This window comes from Crotalus tigris, unplaced genomic scaffold (genome assembly GCF_016545835.1).
Source record: "Crotalus tigris isolate CLP2741 ecotype Arizona unplaced genomic scaffold, ASM1654583v1 scf7180000023830.6690815, whole genome shotgun sequence".
NCBI classification, from domain to species: Eukaryota; Metazoa; Chordata; class Lepidosauria; order Squamata; family Viperidae; genus Crotalus; species Crotalus tigris.
This window is the reverse complement of record NW_024100214.1, coordinates 975,143-996,160: the sequence shown is the minus strand read 5'-3', so window position 1 is coordinate 996,160 and position 21,018 is coordinate 975,143. Positions and strand designations below refer to the sequence as shown.

At 38.6% G+C, this 21,018-nt stretch overlaps 1 non-coding gene across 1 annotated transcript; it reads right to left on the bottom strand.

Annotated features, from left to right (window-relative positions):
* Window positions 1-17,776: 17,776 nt before the first annotated feature.
* Window positions 17,777-17,880, bottom strand: LOC120298387. Its single transcript, XR_005554064.1, has one exon. It is a non-coding gene; the product is annotated as a U6 spliceosomal RNA (small nuclear RNA).
* Window positions 17,881-21,018: the final 3,138 nt, after the last annotated feature.

Genomic DNA, 21,018 nt, shown 5'->3' with positions numbered 1-21,018 from the left:
TCTGAGCTAACCTGCCTTTTTTAAAACTCTTGTTTACTGAATAGAGGCAAAGGGGGGGGGATCTTCACATAGCTGTAAATCTATGAAATTCTTAGACTTCCAGTTCCCATTCCAGAATCACGTGGCACCTGTAAAAGTCAGGTCTTGTGGTCTCATAGCCATAGTAGATCCATGAAGTCTGGTGCCAGGTTTTGATAAAAACCTTGGGATTGTCGTTGTTTGTTGAGAGCTTCTGCACACAAATTGACCACTGTTAGGCTGTCTCTGCTGTCATTAGTATGGAATGGGACAACTTACTATAGTCAACTCACTATGGCCAACTTGCCACGGGACAACTTACCACAGGACAATTCAACAATTCAATTCAATTATTTAAAATAATAAAAATATTTTAATTTGTCTCATTCACATTTCATTTTCTCCCTCCTTTGGCACCCTTTCTTTAATGATTCTATTCCATCATTTCTTTGATATTAGTGTAACTCTTGTCCTGTGGTGAGTTATCCCACAGTGAGTTGGCCATGGTGAATTGTCCCAGGGTGAGTTGGCCATGGCAAGTTGACTGTGGTGAATAGGCTGTGTGAATTGACCACAGCAACTTGTCCTAGACCCTTATTTTTAAGGCGCTCCTGAGAGCTTGTATGAGATTTGGGTATCATCTTGCATGGTATGCATGCTTTTATTTTATGCTTTTAAATCTGTTTGCTTGAGTTAACAAAGCTTAACAACTCTTTATTCTCTGGAATGCATTGCATTAAATGAGTTCCTTTAGATCGTGGTTGGTTCTTTAGATTAATTGGTTCTTTAGATTAGATTAGTTCTTTAGATTAGATTAGTTCTTTAGATAAATTGGTTCTTTAGATTAGTTCTTCTGGATCTAAAAGAACTAAATGCCTGGGCATCTGATCACTACCTTGACACTTAGCAAAATGCCTTGGTTTTAATACAAAGCAGATTTTGAAAGGGAAGAGAAAAAGAAGGAAAAAAATGGGAGGAAATGAGGCTGTTGGATAATAATGGATCAAGCGAAGAGATTTCTTTCACTGTAACTTTCCGAATGATTATTGTTTAATTTTGATCATAAATGGAAGTTCAACAATATGAGAAGCAGTGTGCACAGATTTCTTAACTACAAATTACTTCCCTCTTTAGTCTCATTATCATTACTGAGAAGACTTTTCTTTTATTTACACACACACACACACACACACACACACCTCCCCCAAGTTCAGGCATTCTGTTCTGAATAAAGCTTTCTTCTCTGGAACATTTGATAACTCAAGGTAAAAAAAAGATGCTTCATGCCTCACTCTTCTATGTAAAATGCAGTTGTATTTCCTGGCTGAGCCCATATGGGCATTATAAAACAATGCAACTTGTTCCTTCTGATACTCCAGGCAACAGCTTCCAAAATAGGTTGCGATTTTATGGGCCCCTTAGATTTATAATATGGAAAACTATGTTTCAGTTTGCCAGCTAGGGGCAGATTCTATTCTGAAATAAAATGAAATCCTGAAAACAACAGGCAAGGCATAGCAGATGTGCCAGTTATTTGCAGAATGTTTAGTGAAGGACTTTGGAGAAGGACAAGAATTTGTATAGTATTATTATTAATAATGATAACAATAATGTCTAAAATGTGGCTAACAAAGTAGGGCAATTTAATAGAAAAGACACATGCTGTGGATATTTATTTTGCTTTTGTAGAGAATCCCAAAGGTGGCTGATTGGGTGATGGGTCTGAAGAAGCTTCTTGGATGAGAAGTGAAACATCTTCAAAGAAAAACAAGAAAGTCCAGTTGCCTCTTGAAAAAGCACCTTTGGGACAACCATGACCTGGATGACTGAGAATCTCCATAGACATTTTGTAGAGAACGGCATTTAGAATTTGTGGAATAGGAATAGAACTACTTCTTCCTCCATGATCTACAAGAAATCCAAAATTAATACTTTACTTGATCTAATATTAATAAGCTCCATTCCTTTAATGATATGTCTTGTACAGTCTATTCTTTTTCCTAAAATGACTGTATCCTAACATATCTGCCTTTCTATTGCCTCTCTTCACACACACACACACACACACACACACACACACACACACACACACACAGTTGTTTTGCTTTGGGCACTCTTGCAAGAAATCTGATGTCCCCACCAGGAGTGGAAGTCTTTTTGTGACTTATAGTTCATATCAAGATTTGACTATTCAAACACCCCAGAGCTAAATGGGTAGGGACTGTTTGGACTCTCCATGTGTTCAGTTATCACAGCTCAACAACTACTGGTAATAGATGTCTCAAATTCAGGAAAAAAAATCTGGAATGTATGATTTTTCAACAGCTCAATTCCTATGACTTTTAAGGCAAGCTGCATTTCCTTCCTTCCTTCCTTCCTTCCTTCCTTCCTTCCTTCCTTCCTTCCTTCCTTCCTTCCTTCCTTCCTTCCTTCCTCTGCTCTTATCATATTTATAAACAACTCAAAGTGGTGAAGATATCTAATACTCTTTCCTCTCCTTTTTTCCCCATGACGTTGGTTTGCTTGAGAGAGAGTGTTGGCCCAAAGTCATCCAGCTGGCTTTCATGTCAACGGGAGGACTAGAATTCACAGTCTTCTGGTGATTGGTTCAAAATCACCCAGCCAGCTTTCATACCTAAGGCAGAACTAGAACTCACATTCTCCTGGTGATTAGCTTAAAGCCACCCAGCTGGCTTTCGTGCCTATTGTGGAACACTCAATCTCCTGTTTCCAGTCTGGTTTATGGGGAGGTTCTAAGAGGTGGGTGAGCCATGTCCAAACATGGGAGTGGGTATCAAGAGGGGAGAAAGTGGATATGAAAAACAAACCTTGCATGTTTACTGTGTTTTCCTCAATCCAGTTTTCTGGCTTTGCATGAACTATCAACTAACCCAACAGGCCACTGGCCATAATATCCTGAACAAAAATGTGTTTGGTTTGTTTGTGGTACATAGTGCAATCCACTGTGATGGTGCTGATGTAGAACCAGGGAGATTCAGATTCAGGTTGACAGTCACGGAAGCTTATTGAGTGCCTTAGGGATAGTAACAAATGGAGATATTGTAGGAAATACCAGAGGAGAAAGTGCTGTCTCTGCTCTTTGAGCTTCTAAAGGATGGACAGGAGATTAATCCAAAAACGAAGAATGGAATCAACTCATTTATTGAAGACTATGTGAGAATCAGAGCAGTAGTTAAAGTTCCCTTCATAATTTGCTCACCTACCTCTCTTTTTATCCATCTTCTCTCTGGTAAAAAAATTACCAAGAAATACAGACAAATTGGAGAGGCCACCAACACTGGAAATGATTTTTGATATTGGTCAAATGGGAATAGTAAGTGTGTGTGTATGGGAGGTCTTTCAATAGGAGAAAACCTGAACCTACCAACAGTTAATGATAAGAAAAAATATAAAAGAACTTAGTTAAAGCATGAAATGGAACAGCAACACAGAAATAAGGAAAAAGAAAAAGCTTGACTCTCTGCAGAAGAGGTTTAGAAATGCTGCAGACCAAAACACCCATCTGCAAGTAGCCCTATATGAATGCCAGATGCATATGTATATGTGTCTAATTTTTCACTAACGGTGTTAAAAACACTCCAGGCATAAACTACCCACACAAATAAATTACAGAATGAACAGGGAAGAAATAATACAATCAGTCAACTGCTAATGTATGCTGCTTCTCTCGCCCTTTATTGACAAAGCAATCTGATGGCTTGTTTTCACAACCTTCCTATTTAATAGAGTAAATCCTTTCTGAAGCAAAGACTGGATTCACAAACTCACAGCTACTTATATCCAGCAAACTAAGTTTCCTCCCTCTATTTCTTCATTCTTTGTTAGTGTCCCCATCATTCATATTTAATTGATGGAATTGCTAGCCGTGCCTTTAGATACCTTTGAAAGTAGAACCAGTAGAATTCTGGATGATGCATGAAAAAAATCAAATCTTTATGCATTGATGATTTGCTTCAAATTACTGACTGTTGAAGAAGTCAAGGGATGTTTTCTCCATTACGTACTACTTGTAACTTTCCAGGAGTGTCTGGCTAACCATTATTGGCCTCTGAAAAATTGAGTAGATGGACCATTGATTTATTTCATAAAATATGTTCTTGTCTCCAACCGAGAAAGATTAAGGAGGATGCAAAAATGCCTGTAGTAGATTCATCTTGACTCTATCTAATTTTATATTTTTGTTGTCTGAAATTTCTTACTACATTCCTGGCTCCACACCAAAAGTTTGATTTATTTACTAGGATTAGACTGGCTTTTCTAGCTTTATGGTATTAAGCTTCTCTTTCTCAATTTCTTCTATATTTTCTTTCACGAAGATCTGGGTAGAACTGTGTAAGAAGGAACTGCCACCGTTAATTAATTTTCTTCTCCATAAAAATTGGAGAAAAAAGTAATTCCAAGTGGAAAGCAGTTCAGATTGATGCTTCTAAGGAATAAAGACAGCTTTATTTAAGTAAAGGAAAGATTGAATGAATAAGGGCAAGAATACAGTATTCAGAATCCTAGAGTGGTGTTCCTTCTAGGTGTGTGAGTTTAAACTCCAAGGATTTGTAGCAGTGGCCATACTATCCACACATCCTGAGGGTGCCCAGATAGTGGCCATACTATCCCTTACTAAGATAGACATTGTGAGTAACAGGAATGGTAGTTTGCATTTTGTTAGGTACATAGATTATGCCCTTCTTGATTTATTGACATATATGCCATCAAATCCAAGCCTTGAACATCCCTGATCAATGGCTGTCGAGCATCTGCTTGAGTACATCCAGTAAAGGAAATCTTTAGTAATTGGTTGTTTGTGATACCCCTTCAGTTACTTAAAAAGTGCCATCATGCATGTTACCTGGAACAGGTATATATTCTAGATTATAGATATAATCCAAGAAATGAATCTATTGAACAAACATGTTTGCTTATACTGCAAATCCAGAGATTACTTATTTTGTTGAAGAAGACATTGTAATACTAATACAGCTCTAGCATCTCCAAGTTTGGGGTCTTTTCATCCTCATGAAAAAAACTGATCATGGAATTCCACAGACATACATAGCAGAAATGATGATGATGATGATGATAATAGCAACTTATTAAACTTGTATGCCATCCAAATCTCACTAATGCTGGGTAGATTAATATGCCCATATTTTTGTATGTACTGTATATTCAGAATACCAGAATTCAGAATACCATAGTTGGAAGGGACCTTGAAGGTCGCCTAGTCCAAGCCCCTGCTCAAGCATGGAGACCCTATACCAGTGGTTCTCAACCTTTCTAATGCCGTGACCCCATAATACAGTTCCCCATGTTGTGGTGACCCCCAACCACTTATACATCACCGGGTGCCAGGGGCGTGGCCAAAGAAAAGGGGGAAAAATGGCGGACAGCCTTGTTTGGTGACCCCCATGAAATGGTCGTTCGACCCCAAATGGGGTCCCGACCCACAGGTTGAGAACCACTGCCCTACACCATTTCTTCTGTCCCAGTCTCTTTCTTGAAAACGTGCAGTGATGGAGAACCCACAACTTCTGGAGGCAAGATGTACCACTGATTAATTGTTCTCACTGTTAGGAAATGCCTCCTCATTTGATCTCTATTTAATGATCGTCCACTCATCATTCATTACATTTTATCATCTTCCTATTATTCCTGGTTTTAATTAAACTGGCAAGATTTGGAATCTGAACAGTCATAGACTCTAAAAGAGTAACCTTGAAGGACAAGATGAGAAGCATATAAATTTAAATAAATTAACTAAAGTACCATCACCTTTCTGGGCTTCAAAAATTGTGTATCTAGAACAACAACAACAAAAAAAAACAAATAACTCCATTTGAGAATAACAATAAGAACAAGATATTTAAGCTTTGCTGTATTTAAGCTCTGCTGCCTTCCTCCTCCCCCCCACCTTTTTCATTTTAATTAAATAAGGGAAAGGAGAGAGAGAAAAAACTTGATTTGTTTGACCTTTCAGTCTTGCTTGGGGGTGGAGGGAAACTGGGAGGAGAAAATAATGCACACCACTGGGTACCTACAGTACAAAACTAACTAGAAATTATCTGATTGACAGACAAAGTGTGAAAGAAAAAGCAAATAAAGAGCCCTCTGCTTTATTATTTTCTAATAGCTGGTGAAGGATAATTCTGAGAGGCAGGAGAGCATTGTCAAAGCCTCACAGGCAAACTGGAATGGGAGGATGTGAAAGGAGGGAGGGTGCTAACATGAGTAGCATCCTTGCTGTTTTCCAGACTTCTTCATTTGGGCAACTGCAAGAGGTGAAAGAGAATAAGTTTATTAACTTAAAGACTCAGCTTGCCCTTCCCCAGTGAAAAAAAAAAAGCTGCATGAAAAATATATCTAAAAATAAATAAATGTCAAGTTTAAAAAAGATGCATAAGAAATGCTGAGCGTTTTCACCTTTTTTTCATCTCCCTTCAGCCAAGGCCAAACTAGAATATTCTTACTTTGAAACCCATGGAATGCCCTTAGTTTCTTAGCTGGATCTTTAATGATTGGTTTGAAATGTACCTTTTAGCCATAGCAATAGCATTTAGGTTTATATGCTGCCCTATAGTGCTGTGTTATCTAGGTGGTTTACAGTGTAAAAGCATTATTTGCCTATAGCCCCCAACAATCTGGGTCCTCATTTTACTGACCTTGGAAGATGGAAAGCTGAGTCAACCCTGAGCCCTATCAGGATCGAACTCCAGGTTGTGGGCAGAGTTTGGCTGCAAAATCTTTTCCTGACAGAACAAGACGTTACAGATACCCCAAAAGGAACTGGCATCTCCAAATCATCTGGGATTGACTTATTAGACCTTATTTGCACAACATGAGAGATCATACCTAGCTTATTTTGTTTTGACTGAATCCAGTGGATGAATCCAGTCCCTGTGATTTAAAACAATAGTAGGTATATCTTTTAGGAGGAAAGTATACTCTCATGTGGTATATTGACAGAATATAGATCATATTTTTAAGAGAAAATGTGCATTTGTTCTTTTCTTGCCCAGCTACGGTCTGACTACCTGTGAACATTGGACTGATCTGCTCATTGTTGCCTGAAATGGTCCAGTTTATCACAGCAGAACAAAACACAGTTGAAGAATTTGCAGTGCTCTGAACAATAAAAAAAAAAGTATCCAATTTTAATGTGGAAAATAAAAGCATCCTTCAAGATACAATAGATCATATTATAAAACTGAAGTCATAGGCCAATACTACTCAAGGTTGACTTCAATAGAGAAGTTATAGTAAGAGAATCTTGCAAATTCCATCTTTTTATGTTCTATGTTCTATGAACTATGTAGAGGTTTGATTGAGATGTTTATGTACAGTATGTTACATTTCTGGCCAAACTCAGGTTTCTTTCAACTGACCTTGGCAATGGCCATTCCTTCACCCTCTACAGAAACAGAGATCTAGCATACCAGATGTAACGTTGGGTCTTTCATTTTCTAACTCTATCTCTGATAATAAGAGTTCAGTTCCAGACTCAGGATTTTCACAGCCCAAAGTCAAGCCTGACATTATCCCCAAACCCAGAAAATGAGTAACATCACCCTCTTTGTAAAGGTTTAGACTGAAAAATAAGGCAAGATCACTTTTAACAACCCATTTAGCTTTTCCAAGATGATGAAAACAAAAGTCTTAGAAAAAGGTTTTAGTTGGCTTTAAGGTGCTGCTGTGATAACTATTGTCCCAATAATGCACAGGTTGTACTGGGTGACATAGAGAAAGTCTACCTATGTGGTCTCTAAGAGTCAACAATGAGTTCATGGCACTCAATCAGTCAATCAACTGAATTAACAGGACTGACTTTGAGCTCTCCAAGGTACTTAATCTGGTTGCTCACTTCATTAGATGGTAGAAGGCGAAGAGTCTTTTGAGTTGAGCTGAAAATGTCCATGTACTTTCTTAACAGCAGTAGGAAAATGGTTTGTCACTGCTTTCTTCTGGAATTTTTTCTAGTCTATAGTTTTGTTGTCCTTTACAGGAATTCCAACCTAATACAAGAATAGAATAGAACTGGAAGGGGCCTTGGAGGTCTTTTAGTCCAGCCCCTTGCTCAAGCAGAAGGACCTATGCCATTTCAGACAAGTGACTGTCTAGCTTCTTCTTAAAACTCTCCAGTGATGGAGCACCCATGATTTCTGGAGGCAAGCTATTCCACTGGTTAATTGTCCTTACTGTCAGGAAGTTTCTCCTTAATTCCAGGTTGCTTCTCTCTTTGATCAGTTTCCAACCATTATTTCTTGTCCTACCTCTGGTGCTTTGGTGAATAATGTGACCGACTCTTCTTAGTGGCAGCCCCTCAAATACTGGAATACTGCTATCATGTCTCTCCTATTTCTTCTTTTCTTTAGACTAGCCAAACCCCTACAGCCATTCTTGATATGTTTTAGTCTCCAGGTCTTTAATCATCTTAGTTGCTCTTCTCTGATTTTTTTCCAAACTCTCAACATCCTTTTTGTGATATGGTGACCAAAACTGGCTGCAGTATTCCAGGTGTGGTCTTACTAGGGTTTTATAAAGCGGCACTAATACTTCACGTGATCTTGATTTTATGCCTCTGTTTATATAACCTAGGATTATTAGCTTTTTTGGCTGCGGCTGGACACTGCTGGATCATAGTCAAGTGATCGTCCAATAGGACTCCAAGGTCTCTCTCACAGTTACTGTTTTTAAGCCAGGTCTCACCCTGTACCTTTGATTTTTCCTGCCTAAATGTAAAACTTTGCTTTTCTCCACACTGAAATTCATTTTGTTGAATTGGGCCCATTGTTCAAGACTGTCAAAATCTTTTTGTATCCTGAGTTTGTCTTCTGGGGTGTTGACTATTCCTGCCAGTTTGGTGTCATCTGCAAATTTGATGAGTTTCCCCTTCAATTTCCTCATCTAAGTCATTGATGAAGATATTGAAGAGTACTGGGCTTAAGATGGAACCTTGTGGTACCCCACTGCTTACTTCTTTCCATGTGGATGTAGTGCCATTGAGAACAATCAAGTCCTCAAATTGCTTTGCTCTGTGCCTTCTATAAGACTGGTAAGTCTTGACACCTACTATAACAATTCTTCTGTATTATATTAAACCTAGAATGTTACTGTAATCATCACTTTAAACAATTAGACTAAGAATGCTTCTTGTTTGGCTTTTAGGTAGAAAAAATAAATGTAACCCTGCATCATTTTATTTATAATAGAATCTCAAAAAGAAATGAGCCTCAGGTATGCAATAAGGGACCAAATTAGAATTGGAGTGAAATTTGATGAAGCTGAAAATTCATTCTGAATAATGAAAACACTGAAAGCATTTTTGCAGAGCACATAGTATCCTCAAATGTAGCAATCGTGTTTTATGATATGAGGTCTTGCTTTTCTTTAATGGTAATAAACTGCAGAATATGTGTGCTAAGCTTTGGGTTGTAATAATCTAGTTCATTTTTTTTTCAAACTAGATCTAGACAAGACCTCTCCCATTCTAGTGGCATCACTGTGTGTTCACCATGACTTAATTAACCACACTAATTAAGTAAAAGAATGTAACTAGCTTTGTTTCTACTTGGAAACTGCTTCTGGACTTTCTGTTTGAAAGAGCTAAACATGAAGCTTTGATTTTGGGGTTGGATGATTAAGTGTGATGTTATAGAAATGGTTGGTACTATTTTTACATAGGTAAAAAGTTGAATTTATGATTTTACCATGTAACTTATTTCAGTGAAAGTATTTGGAAATCAGTGCTTTTTTGCTTCTTTTCTTTTTCTTCATTCTGTTCTCTTTTCCTTTTCCCTCCATCCCTTTCTCCCACTGTCTTTATTTTCATTTGTATTTTATATTAATAATTTAAAAAATAAAAATATATGTGTATAAAAACAAATTCTGTAATATTCTTTCCTCACCTCTCATTTAGTATATCTGTCTGTCTGTCTGTCTGTCTGTCTATCTATCTATCTATCTATCTATCTATCTATCTATCTATCTATCTATCTATCTATCATCTATCATAAACACCACACCACCACCACCACCACCACCATCATCATCCTTATTATCAATCTTCTGGTTAGATGAACAGACATATCAAATTTACACTTCTAAACTTTTCAGTTTAGAAATGAACCATCTGATAAACTCCTGAAATATAGTATTTACTAGCTGTTTCTGCTCTGTAATTCCTCAAGTGTAAAGGACAAAAGGACATTGAAGGATGACTCTTGAGTTACATTCATTGGTTCAGCAGGCTCAGTTGATATTCCTGAAACAACTCTCCTTAGAATAAGGTGGGGAAATACGATACTTCAGGATGCTTAATAACTATGGTTGCATCTTTATCCATTGTTCTGATTCACTTTTTTTCTGCTTTGTTCCAGGGCTGGAAAGATCCTCGGCACTCTTCTTCTTCTTCCAGCACCATTCACCAGATGATCTGGGTGGACTCGGTGCTCAGCCTTGCCACTAACATTGGTGAGAGTGCTAGAGGAAGCTGAGGAACTCATTTTCCTTCAGAAGTCACCCAAAATCTAAGTGAGTCCTGTGATAAAAATCTGTGGAAAGCAAAGCAAGGCAACATGACAACCTCCTGACACTTCTAAAAGTAAGGAAATGTCCTTTGATTTGCAAAGTAGGCTCAAGAGAGTGCTTTCCTTGAGCCTGCCTCAAAGAGAAGAACTTCACTTAACTGTTGATATCTCCACAGGGTTGTTTGCCATTCTGCAAATTCCAGGACTGAATGTCTTCAATGTACAAACCATCAGCTGAACAATGAATTTTAGGGGCTCTATTTTAATTATTCTACCAACATGTATCTAAATATAGAGGGAAGTGGAAGTCTATTTTCTTCACGTGTTGCTTCTAATTCAGAGGACCCCAACCCCCAGTCCATGGACCAATACCAGGTCGCAGCATGCCAGCAACCGGTCCACAGAAACAAGGAAAGCCCCATCTATAGGATGCAGGCAGCACACGAAACCACGCTTTCTCTAGTCCATGGAAAAACCTCTTTCCCGGTAACTGGTCCCTGGTGCCCAAAAGGTGGGGGACCTCTGAAATCTAATTCATCCTGCTGGCCATTAGAAATGAACAAAAATTTCCATTAAGGAACCTTAGTTCAGAGCAGGAGAGTTAAGGAACAGCTGAAGTTAACCCTGGCTCCTTTCTTTCCTACTGCAAAAACATAGAATTTGTATTGCAGCTTATAATTTTCAATGAGAGTCATACTCTTCCTTTCATCCCCCCACTCATTCTTTTAGTCCAAGTTTCAGTGAGCATTTGTTTATATTTAATCTCCTTTCCACTTCTAAAGAAGGGGAAGGGGATGCCCATCTTTTGAAATACTCTCCTCTGTTTCTTTTAATCTCTCAACATTTTCCAAGATAAGCAATCTCTTCCTTTTCTCCATATTTTAGCATATTCTCATTTCTCAAGGTGAGCCTTTCTTCTCACCCTTCTTACTGAAGCGTTAACAGACAGTGGGAATGCAATTTAAATCCACTTTACATGGGATTACTTATGGCTGAGCCCCCCCTTGATTGACTGCATCCTCAACATTCACACAAGGGTGTCTTCACAATTAGCACTTTTGGTCAAATTCTTGTCCCATCTCCAGTATATCTCTTCCATTCTTGCCTTGCGGAAAAAATCCACTTTTCTAGGATCACAGATCACTCAAAGTGGTGAATGCAACCCAGAAATAAAATGTTGGATTACACTGGGACACACAGGAAAGATGAACATGAGTCGAATATGGAAAAGCAAGGACATCAGACTGGCAACCAAATGTAGATTAGCCCACTCTATTATATTCCCCATAACTACCTACAGTTGTGAAAGTTGGACCTTAAAAAAGCAAGACAGGAAGAAAATTGACTCATCTGAGCTGTAGTGCTAGAAAAGGCTTCTGCGTATTCCTTGCTCAGCAGAGGTGACTAACAAGCAAGTACTGGAGTGCATAATAGCAGACATGTCACCGGAAGGCAAAATCACAAAACTGTGTCTCACTTATTTTGGCCATGTCATGTGGGGGAATTCACTGGAGAAAACAATTATGCTTGGAAGAGTTAGTGGCAAAGGGAAACCAGGCCACCAAAGAATACAGTGGCTGGACACCATCAAACGTTGACACCAGCCAGAGCATAGAACTACTCAAAGAAGTAGTGCAAGATCTTAAAATGTGGAGAGACCTGGCCCATAGAATCGCCAAGAGTCCAATGTGACTGAATGGATCTTCCTCTTCTTCTCCTTCTTCTCCTTCTTCTCCTTCTCCTCCTCCTCCTCCTCCTCCTCCTCCTCTTCCTCTCTTGTTCCAAATGGACAACCTTCTTAACTTAGTACTTCCATGCATTTATTTTCCTGAAGATATCAGACATCAAAAATAGCTCCTTTCTGCCAGGTTCTGCCAGGGCCTTAGCATTCATTCTGAACACAGGTTTCTGATCAAAGTCTTTGGAAGAAGGATTTGAACTTAATTAAATCTTTGACTTCTTTCCCCTTCCTGTGCAGCAATAAACAGTGTCCTTTTCAAAAGGGCAAAAATAGAAGGAGTGATAATTTCATTGGAAATGAACACGGTGCCTTTCAATAATGATCTCCTGCCGAAAAGACAAATACCAAAGTATATTTTAGAACAATAAATATTGAGAGGAAATTAGGACATTTCTGTTTCTGGGAGAAGGGTAGAATGACCCTCAGAATCCAATTTCAGAAATGATATTACCAATCTGCCAAAATAGCTAACCTCTAATAATATGATAATTATAAGCTCAGCATGGAACAAAACAACTGTAGCTGAGAGAAAATAATAATAAGATTGTGAATGGAGTGAACCGCAGGACAGATGATTAAAAACTTGAACTGTTGTTCATGCCAAATGTTGTAGAATTAGGAGAGAGGTGATTCTCTTCCCCCTTTCATAATTCTACAAATTGTTATCACCCCAGTGAAACTGTGTTTCAAACTGTAAGTAATCATAAGCGTGTGCAATGGATCTACAGTAGATGGATATATTGCTTTGCTGCTAATTTGTTTTTTTTTCCTCATTCATTTTCATTTTAGATGTTAAGCTTCTCATCTTGGGGACTTAACATTTATGTGCTCTAGAGAGAATGATGCACAATAGTGGTACATTTACAAATAAAATATAACAAGTGCAGCAAGAGCAGCAGCAGCAACAACATCTTGGATGTTGGATGTTAAGGACAGACTGAAAACTTGTAAGGATGAAAAGGGACTTTAAGAATCAGCTCATCCACCCTACAGATAAGAGAATAAAAGAGTTGGAAAGGACCCTGGAGATCTTCTAGGCCAACCCTCTGCTCAAGCAGGAAACCCTATACTATTTCAGACAAAAAGTTGTCCAATCTCTTCTAAAAACCTCCAATGCTGGAGCACCCACAACATCTGGAGGCAAGTCATTCCACTGATTAATTGTTCTAACTGCCAGGAAAATTTTCCTTAGTTCCAGGTGGCTTCTCTCTTTGATCATTTCCATCCATTGCTTCTTGACCTGCCTTCAGGTGCTTTGGAGAATAGGTTGACTCCATCTTCTCTGTGGCAGCCCCTTATATTTTGGAACAGTGGTATCATGTTCCTCCCTAGTCCTTCTTTACATTAAATTAGACATACCCAATTCCTGCAACTGTTTTTCATATATTTTAGCCTTCAGTCCCCAAATCTTCTTTGTTGCTGTTCTCTGCACTCTTTCTAGAGTCTCAACTTCTTTTTTACATTGTGGCGACCAAAACTGGATGCAATATTCCAAGTGTGGTTTTACCAAGACATTATAAAGTGGTATTTACACTTCAGATGATCTTAATTCTATCCCTCTGTTAAGGCAGCCTAGGACTGTGTTAAAAATGCAGAAAATCAACAGTTAAGTTATGTCTAATGGGTGACTACCTATTTATTGGTCCAAGCTCAACACCCTATTATACCAGTCTGCATTATCTGTTGTGGGAATATCAACAAAAAAACAATTGTTGCCTCCATTCCATTTGAAAAATTCCCCAGGATATGCATCTGAATTATAGATCAGACAATTAGATTAAAAGAACTAGAATTTTGCTCTCATCGGTTAACTCTTTTACTCAAAGTAGTTACAAATGTAAAGGTGTTAGGATCACATTATTTCTTCATTTCTTATATGGCCACTTTGTATTCATTAAGAATCTGGAAGACAGCTTGTATATTTTTTTGGGGGGATGCATATTTCCCACAAATCCATCTATGACCAAAACAATGTTTATGTTGGCTTGTCCCCTCCTACTTTTTTATTTAATTTGTAACCACACCTTTATTATTTTTTACAAATAACCCAAGGCAGTGAACATATCCAACACACAAGGTAGAGGGGGGCAGGTTGTTCACCAAAGCACCAGAAGGAAGGATGAGAAACAATGGTTGGAAACTGAACAAAGACAGAAGCAACCTGGAATTAAGGAGAAACTTCCTGACAGTGAGGACAATCAACCAGTGGAACAGCATGCCTCCAGAAATCATGGGTGCTCCATCACTGGAGATTTTCAAGAAGAGACTAAACATTCACCTGTCTCAGATGGTATAGGTTCTCCTGCTTGAGCAGGGGGCTGGACTGGAAGACCTCCAAGGTCCCTTCCAGCTCTATTCTATTCTATACCTCTTCCAATCATCTCCTGTGAGGAGAGTTGGGCTGAAGAGAGTGACTAATCCAAGGTCACCATGCTGGCTTTCATGGCTAAGGTGGGAGTTGAACTCAGAGTCTCCCACTTTCTAGCCTAGTACCTTAACTACTAGAGAAACATGGCTCTTTTCTGCCAGGTTCTTGCCATCAGAAGGTACCAAAGAATCGGGCAAACAGGAAAATCTAGAGGAGAGTAGATCCTAGACTGACCTGCAGGGGTCAAAATATTTTATATAGTTATTTGTAGATTGAGCTATAAAAACAATAGAGCACCTACCAAAGAGTTTCATTGAAAGAGACCTTGAAAACAGTTTGAGGAGATTATCTGGGAACATTGCTATGATGCAGCAATTATTTTTAATAAAGTGAATGTTCAATAGGAAACGATGGGCTTATTGAGGGACTGCACCACTGGTTTTGACCTACTTTCACCTGAAATTTAGATAGTTAAAACTTTCTGTAGTGAAAATGTTTCACCTTCCTCACCAGAATACTTTATTTTTCCATTTCACGTCCTGCAAATGCCACTGACTCAGGAAACACTTCAACAGAAACAGAGAATTGATCCTCCTAAAATTGGGAGTGTGTCTTCAGCCTGAGAAGAACTCTGCAGCCCCCCCATTAGAATGTGCAGAAGCCTGGGGTGACTTCTATGCCCCTCAGGTGGTCTCAGGGTCCTCATCACATTCTTGTCATGCCAAATTCTTCTGGCATGAGAAGTAAACTGAGAACATTCAAAAACATCCCTGAACATTGTTACAGGAATATTTTGGGTTATTTCTCAAAAAATCTTGGATCTATCCCAGCAAAAATTCTGACCAGTATTTATAAACCTGATTCTGATTGGGTAATAATGTCACTGCAGCCATATACTAATTTTAGGACTTACACATCCATAAAGAGTTCAGAACGGCTCAGTGGTGAAACACTTTTTTTTTTAATAACAAGAGAGTCATAATTTCAATCTACAGCAGTTCTTGGCTGCATCAACAGAGAGACAGAATCAAGATCACAGGAAGTGTTAGTACCGTTTATAGTGCTTTAGTGAATACCCAGTTTTTAGAAATTAGAAATTAGATGTGGAAGTAAAGCCCATTCAATTCTGTGGGAGTTACTTTCAAGGAAATCTACAATGTTTAACAGAGCTAATAGTACTGGCTCCTAATTCTATAAGTACTCAGGTTTGGCTCTTCTTGCTTTTTTAAATGTGTTAAATATTCTTAATATTGGAAGAACTTATTTTATTTGTTAAATTTATATGCCACCCATCTCACCAAGAGGCAATTCTAGGTGCCTTACAACCAAGTAAAAATAATAAGCTAAAACATTAAAATAATAAATATTAAGTTAAAATTGCCTAACAACTTAAAAAGCACATTCCTGAACAGGATTCCTTTGAGGATGTATCAAACATATAAAACAAATATACTGCAAACTGCTTTGTTTGAATCACTGCCCTTTCCTATATTACCTACAGAGCCATGTTGTTTGTCATGAGGTGTTCCTGCCATTCTCATTTGGTTTAATGTAAGTGTAAGTAGCTGGTTTTAGGCAGCAATATCATAGGTAAGAGCAGGGCTCTTCAAACTTGGCCCTTTTATACAGTGGTGGGATTCAAATATGTGAACAACCGGTTCTCTGTGTGGATGCCACTTCTGGAAGTCCGTTCTGGGCCTGGCAACAAAAAATTAGCTACCAGCTCTGCCGAAGTAATAATAATAGTAGTAGTAAAGTTGGAAGGGACCTTGGAGGTCATCTAGTCCAACCCCCTGCTCGGGCAGGAAACCCTACACCATTTCGGACAAATGGCTGTCCAGTCTCTTCTTAAAAACTTCCAGTGTTGGAGCATTTACTGCTTCTGGAGGCAAGCTGTTCCACTGATTAATTGTTCTCACTGTCAGGAAGTTTCTCCTTAGTTCTAGGTTGCTTCTCTCCTTGATTAGTTTCCACCCGTTGCTTCTTGTCCTGCCTTCAGGTGTTTTGGAAAATAGCTTAATTCCCTCTTCTTTATGGCAGCCCCTGAGATATTGGAATACTGCTATCATGTCCTCCCTTGTCCTTCTCTTCGTTAAACTAGATTCAGCCAGTTTGCAGTGTTGCAAACTGGCTGAATCCCACGACTGCTTTTATGACTTGTGGATTTCAACTCCCAGAATTCCTCAGCCAGCATGCCTGTCTGAGGAATTCTGGGAATTGAAGTCCACAAGTCATAAAAGGACCAAGTTTGAAGATCCCTGGGTAAGAGCATAGGGCATCAAGCAGACTATACAAGTTGGAATGGAATCCAACCATCAAAGTACTTTGCTGTCTGAAATATGGGCCAATAGCTATATGCAAATATTAAGTACTTTACCTCTTATGGAAATCTCTGAGATGAGCAGCTTTTTTAAAAAAAAAATCTTGTGGCCCATTTGCAACATAATTAAGCAACTTTATGTCATTTTTATATGCAAATTTGCAGAAGGAAAGACAGGATAGAAAGCTCCTTAATAGCCCAAAGTTCTGTTGTTGTTTTACCCTTGGATAACACAAATCCGGCAAAAACATAATTAAGCTGTACCAATTCTTCGTTGTACAATGTCTGGGGCCAGTTAAATTTTTTACAAAATAAATAAATACTGTTTTCAGGCATTGGTTGGAGCTATATTTGGAGGATTGGGCTTTGTATTTTTTTAAAATGACATTTTCAGCATTGTACAGGGAGTGTACGAGCAAATGTGTAATTTCTTGTAAATGTTGAAAATGAGGTGATAATTGGGCATTTATGACTTAATTTGTAGGATTTTAAGAAACTCAAAAGGCAAAAAGTCAAGCTTAAACAATAAGAGCTGTTGTTTTTTCAAATAAGTGATTGAAAAGGAACGCTTGACAGTCTGCTATCTTCCTCCCAGCCCTCTCTTCACCCTACGTTCAAGTAAGGAAAAAAACACAATACAATACTGTCAATCAGTTCTCACCTTCTCCCCAGCAGTGAATGGAAGGCTAAAAGGAGCAAGAACATCAAGCTAGACAGTGAATAGCCGTAGTCCTTTTCCAGAAATGTCTAAGCCAAGAAAAAAGTATAAATTATGGGAACAGAATTTATTTATTAATTTTCTACTAATCAAATTTGTATGCATGTCATCCTTGCGTAGGAGCCATGCTAACTTGTATTGTTCCAATTTTAGTATATATGCTGCAGAAGGAAGCATACATTTATATTGGTGTAAGGACCATGTATCTTCTGCTCAGCTTTTTGTCTGTGAAGCCCTTAGAAACTATGATGTGTCTATACAGTACTGATAAAGATCAGAATAATGCAAACCATATTATTCCTTGCGATACTCCATGGAAATAAAGAAGCAGGATTGGAAGAGTACTGATAGTTTTGATGTTTGATGTTGGGGAAGACTCTTGAGAATACTGTAGACAATCAAGAAAACAAACTGTTGGACCATCAAACAAATCAACTAAGCAAATGACCAGGCTCAAATTATCCTACTCCAAGACACATTATACAAGTCCTAGCTCTCTGGAAAAGGCTGTAATAATGGTTGCACTGACATCCATCATTATGAATTGCTTTGAGAAGCTGATAAAAGACATTATCATATCCAGCCTCCCACCAGCATTTGACCCACATCAGTTTGCTTACTGACCAAATTGCTCTATGGAGGATGCTATTTTTTTCTGTTCTCCATCTAAGCTTGAAGCACTTAGAGGAAAGGAATACTCATGTGCATTTGTTGTTTGTCGACTTCAGTTTGGCATTTAACACAATCATTCCCCAACATCTAGTAGACAAACACTCTTTTGTGCAACTGGATTCTTGATTTTCTTACTAACAGACCCCAATATGTGTGAGCTGGAACAAATATTTCTAACACCATTTTCTTGAGCACAGGTTCTCCTCAGGGCTGTGTCCTAAGTCCGCTGCTATTCACCCTATTGACCCATAACTGTTGTGCTAGGTTTGCCACCAACCATATTACGAAGTTCCAGATGATACAACAGTAGTGGATCTTATTCATGATGACAATGAGGGTGCTTATTGCAAGGAAGTTGAGGGTTTGGTGAACTGGTGTAAGGAAAACATCCTAACTTTAAATACTGGAAAAACCAAAGAGATCATTGTCAATTTCAGAAAAGGCAGGCAAAGCCACACTTTTCCGTGCATTAATGATCCACCTGTGGAGATGGTTACCAGTATCAAATTCCTGGGTGTGCAGCTAACAAGTAGGCTGGCTAGGTTGTTCGACAGTGAGACACTGATGAAGCAGACACAGCAGTGCTTGCATTTTCTGTGTTGCATGAGAAAAGCACATTTTCCTTCCTCTGTCCTTACCACTTTCTACAGAGGGACGATTAAGAGCAAGTAGAAGTAGAGCTTTAAAGGCAATAAGCAGCACCTTGAATTGCCCCTGGGAGCATTCTGGAAGCCAATATAATGTGATGCATATTGCATAGAACAGAAATGAATTCCATGTTGTTGTGCTCTCTGTCTTAGAGCAGTGTCCCTCCACCTTGGCAACTTTAAGATATGTAGGCTTCAACATCCAGAATTCCCCAGCCAACCTGGGGAAAACTAGGACTTGAAGTCCACATGTCTTAAAGTTGCCGAGGTTGAGAAATACTGTTCTAGACATTTTTAGACTCTCCTCTGTGGACACCACTGGAGGTCATTGAAAAAGCCATAGATCAGTGTTTCTCAACCTTGACAATTTTAAGGCATGTGGACTTCAACTCTCCAGAATTCCACAGCCAGCAATGCTGGCTGTGGAATTCTGGGAGTTGAAGTCCACATGCCTTAAAATTGTCAAGGTTAAGAAACACTGTCATAGATATTCAATCCTGAAGTTCAGTCTTATAATGTCCCTTGCCTGATTGCTCCTTTCTTGGTACAGTAGATGCAGTGCTAAAATTTATTAAAGGAGGAGTAAAAACATCTTCCAAAGGATCTGTCTAAACAAAAAAGATGAGGAGATCAAACTATTTTCCAAAGCATCAAAAGGCAAGACAAGATACAACGGATGGAAACTAACCAAGGAGGAAAGCAACCTAGAACTAAGGAGAAAATCCCTAATGATGAGCGCAATCAACCAATGGAATTTCAGAAATAGTGCGTGCTCCATCACTGGAGGCTTTCAAAAAGAGACTGGACAATCATTTGTCTGAAATGATATAGGGTTGCCTACTTGAGCAAGGGGTTGGACTAGAAGACCTCCAAGGTCTCTTCCAACTCTATTTATTCTATGTTCAATGTTCTAAATGTACTCAGCTGCTATGAAGTTGGAGCTGGGAATTTTTTTTTTTTTTACAAACATCCCAGAGATATATTGGTGATGGTGGTGGTGGTGGTTGTTGTTATTATTATTATTGTTATTTTTATTATTATTATTAGGGATCATCGCACAGACAGCCAGATGTTCAGACTGGATTTGGCATTTTGTCTACCTATCGAGTCCTTACCCAGGACCTGGGATAGGCAGATGTGGATGTTTGATGGTATTACAGATATTGTCGCAGGATGGAAGCAGTTCCTAGTAAGGCCGCCTTTTGCAATTGACTAATAGCGAATTTGTCAATGCCAATGATGTTCAAGTGATGCTCCAGTTGTTTTGGGATTGCACCCAAGGAGCCTATGACTATTGGTACTACCCTTGCTTGCTTTTGCCACAGTCTTTCTATTTCTATTTGTAGGTCTTTGTATTTTGTTATCTTCTCCAGTTCTTTCTCTTCTATTCTGCTATCTCCAGGCACTGCCACATCCACTATCCAGACGTTTTTGTCTTTCTTATCGACAATTGTTAAGTCTGGGGTGTTATGTTGTAGGTGCTTGTCTGTTTGAATTCTGAAGTCCCAGAGCAGTTTAATTTTATCATTTTCTATGACTTTCTCTATTTTATGATCCCACCAGTTTTTGCTTACAGGCAAATGATATTATTATTATTATTATTATTATTATTATTATTATTATTATTATTATTATTATTATTATTATTAACTTTTCCTGTTTTCTATCACTTCCTTCCTGGGGTCCAACCTTCTTTTTTCTATTGGATTTCTCACCTAGTCCCTGAAGTAATGGACCCATGGCAAATCGGATTGCTTCTAATGAGCTTAGTTTTGCTTTGGATTTGGGAAGAATAGGCTGCTGGCCAGACGATGTGCATGTGAAACCTGTAAACATTGTGGCTAAATTGGTTTATGGGATTCTGACTGTGAAAGAGGCTGAGGCTAAGTCAGATACATAATGCAGTTAAATCACATTTTCCCCAGGTGATTAATTCCTGAGCCACATATCTGGGTACAGCAGAGTGAAAAAGAGAGAGCAGAAGAAAAAGCCCTCA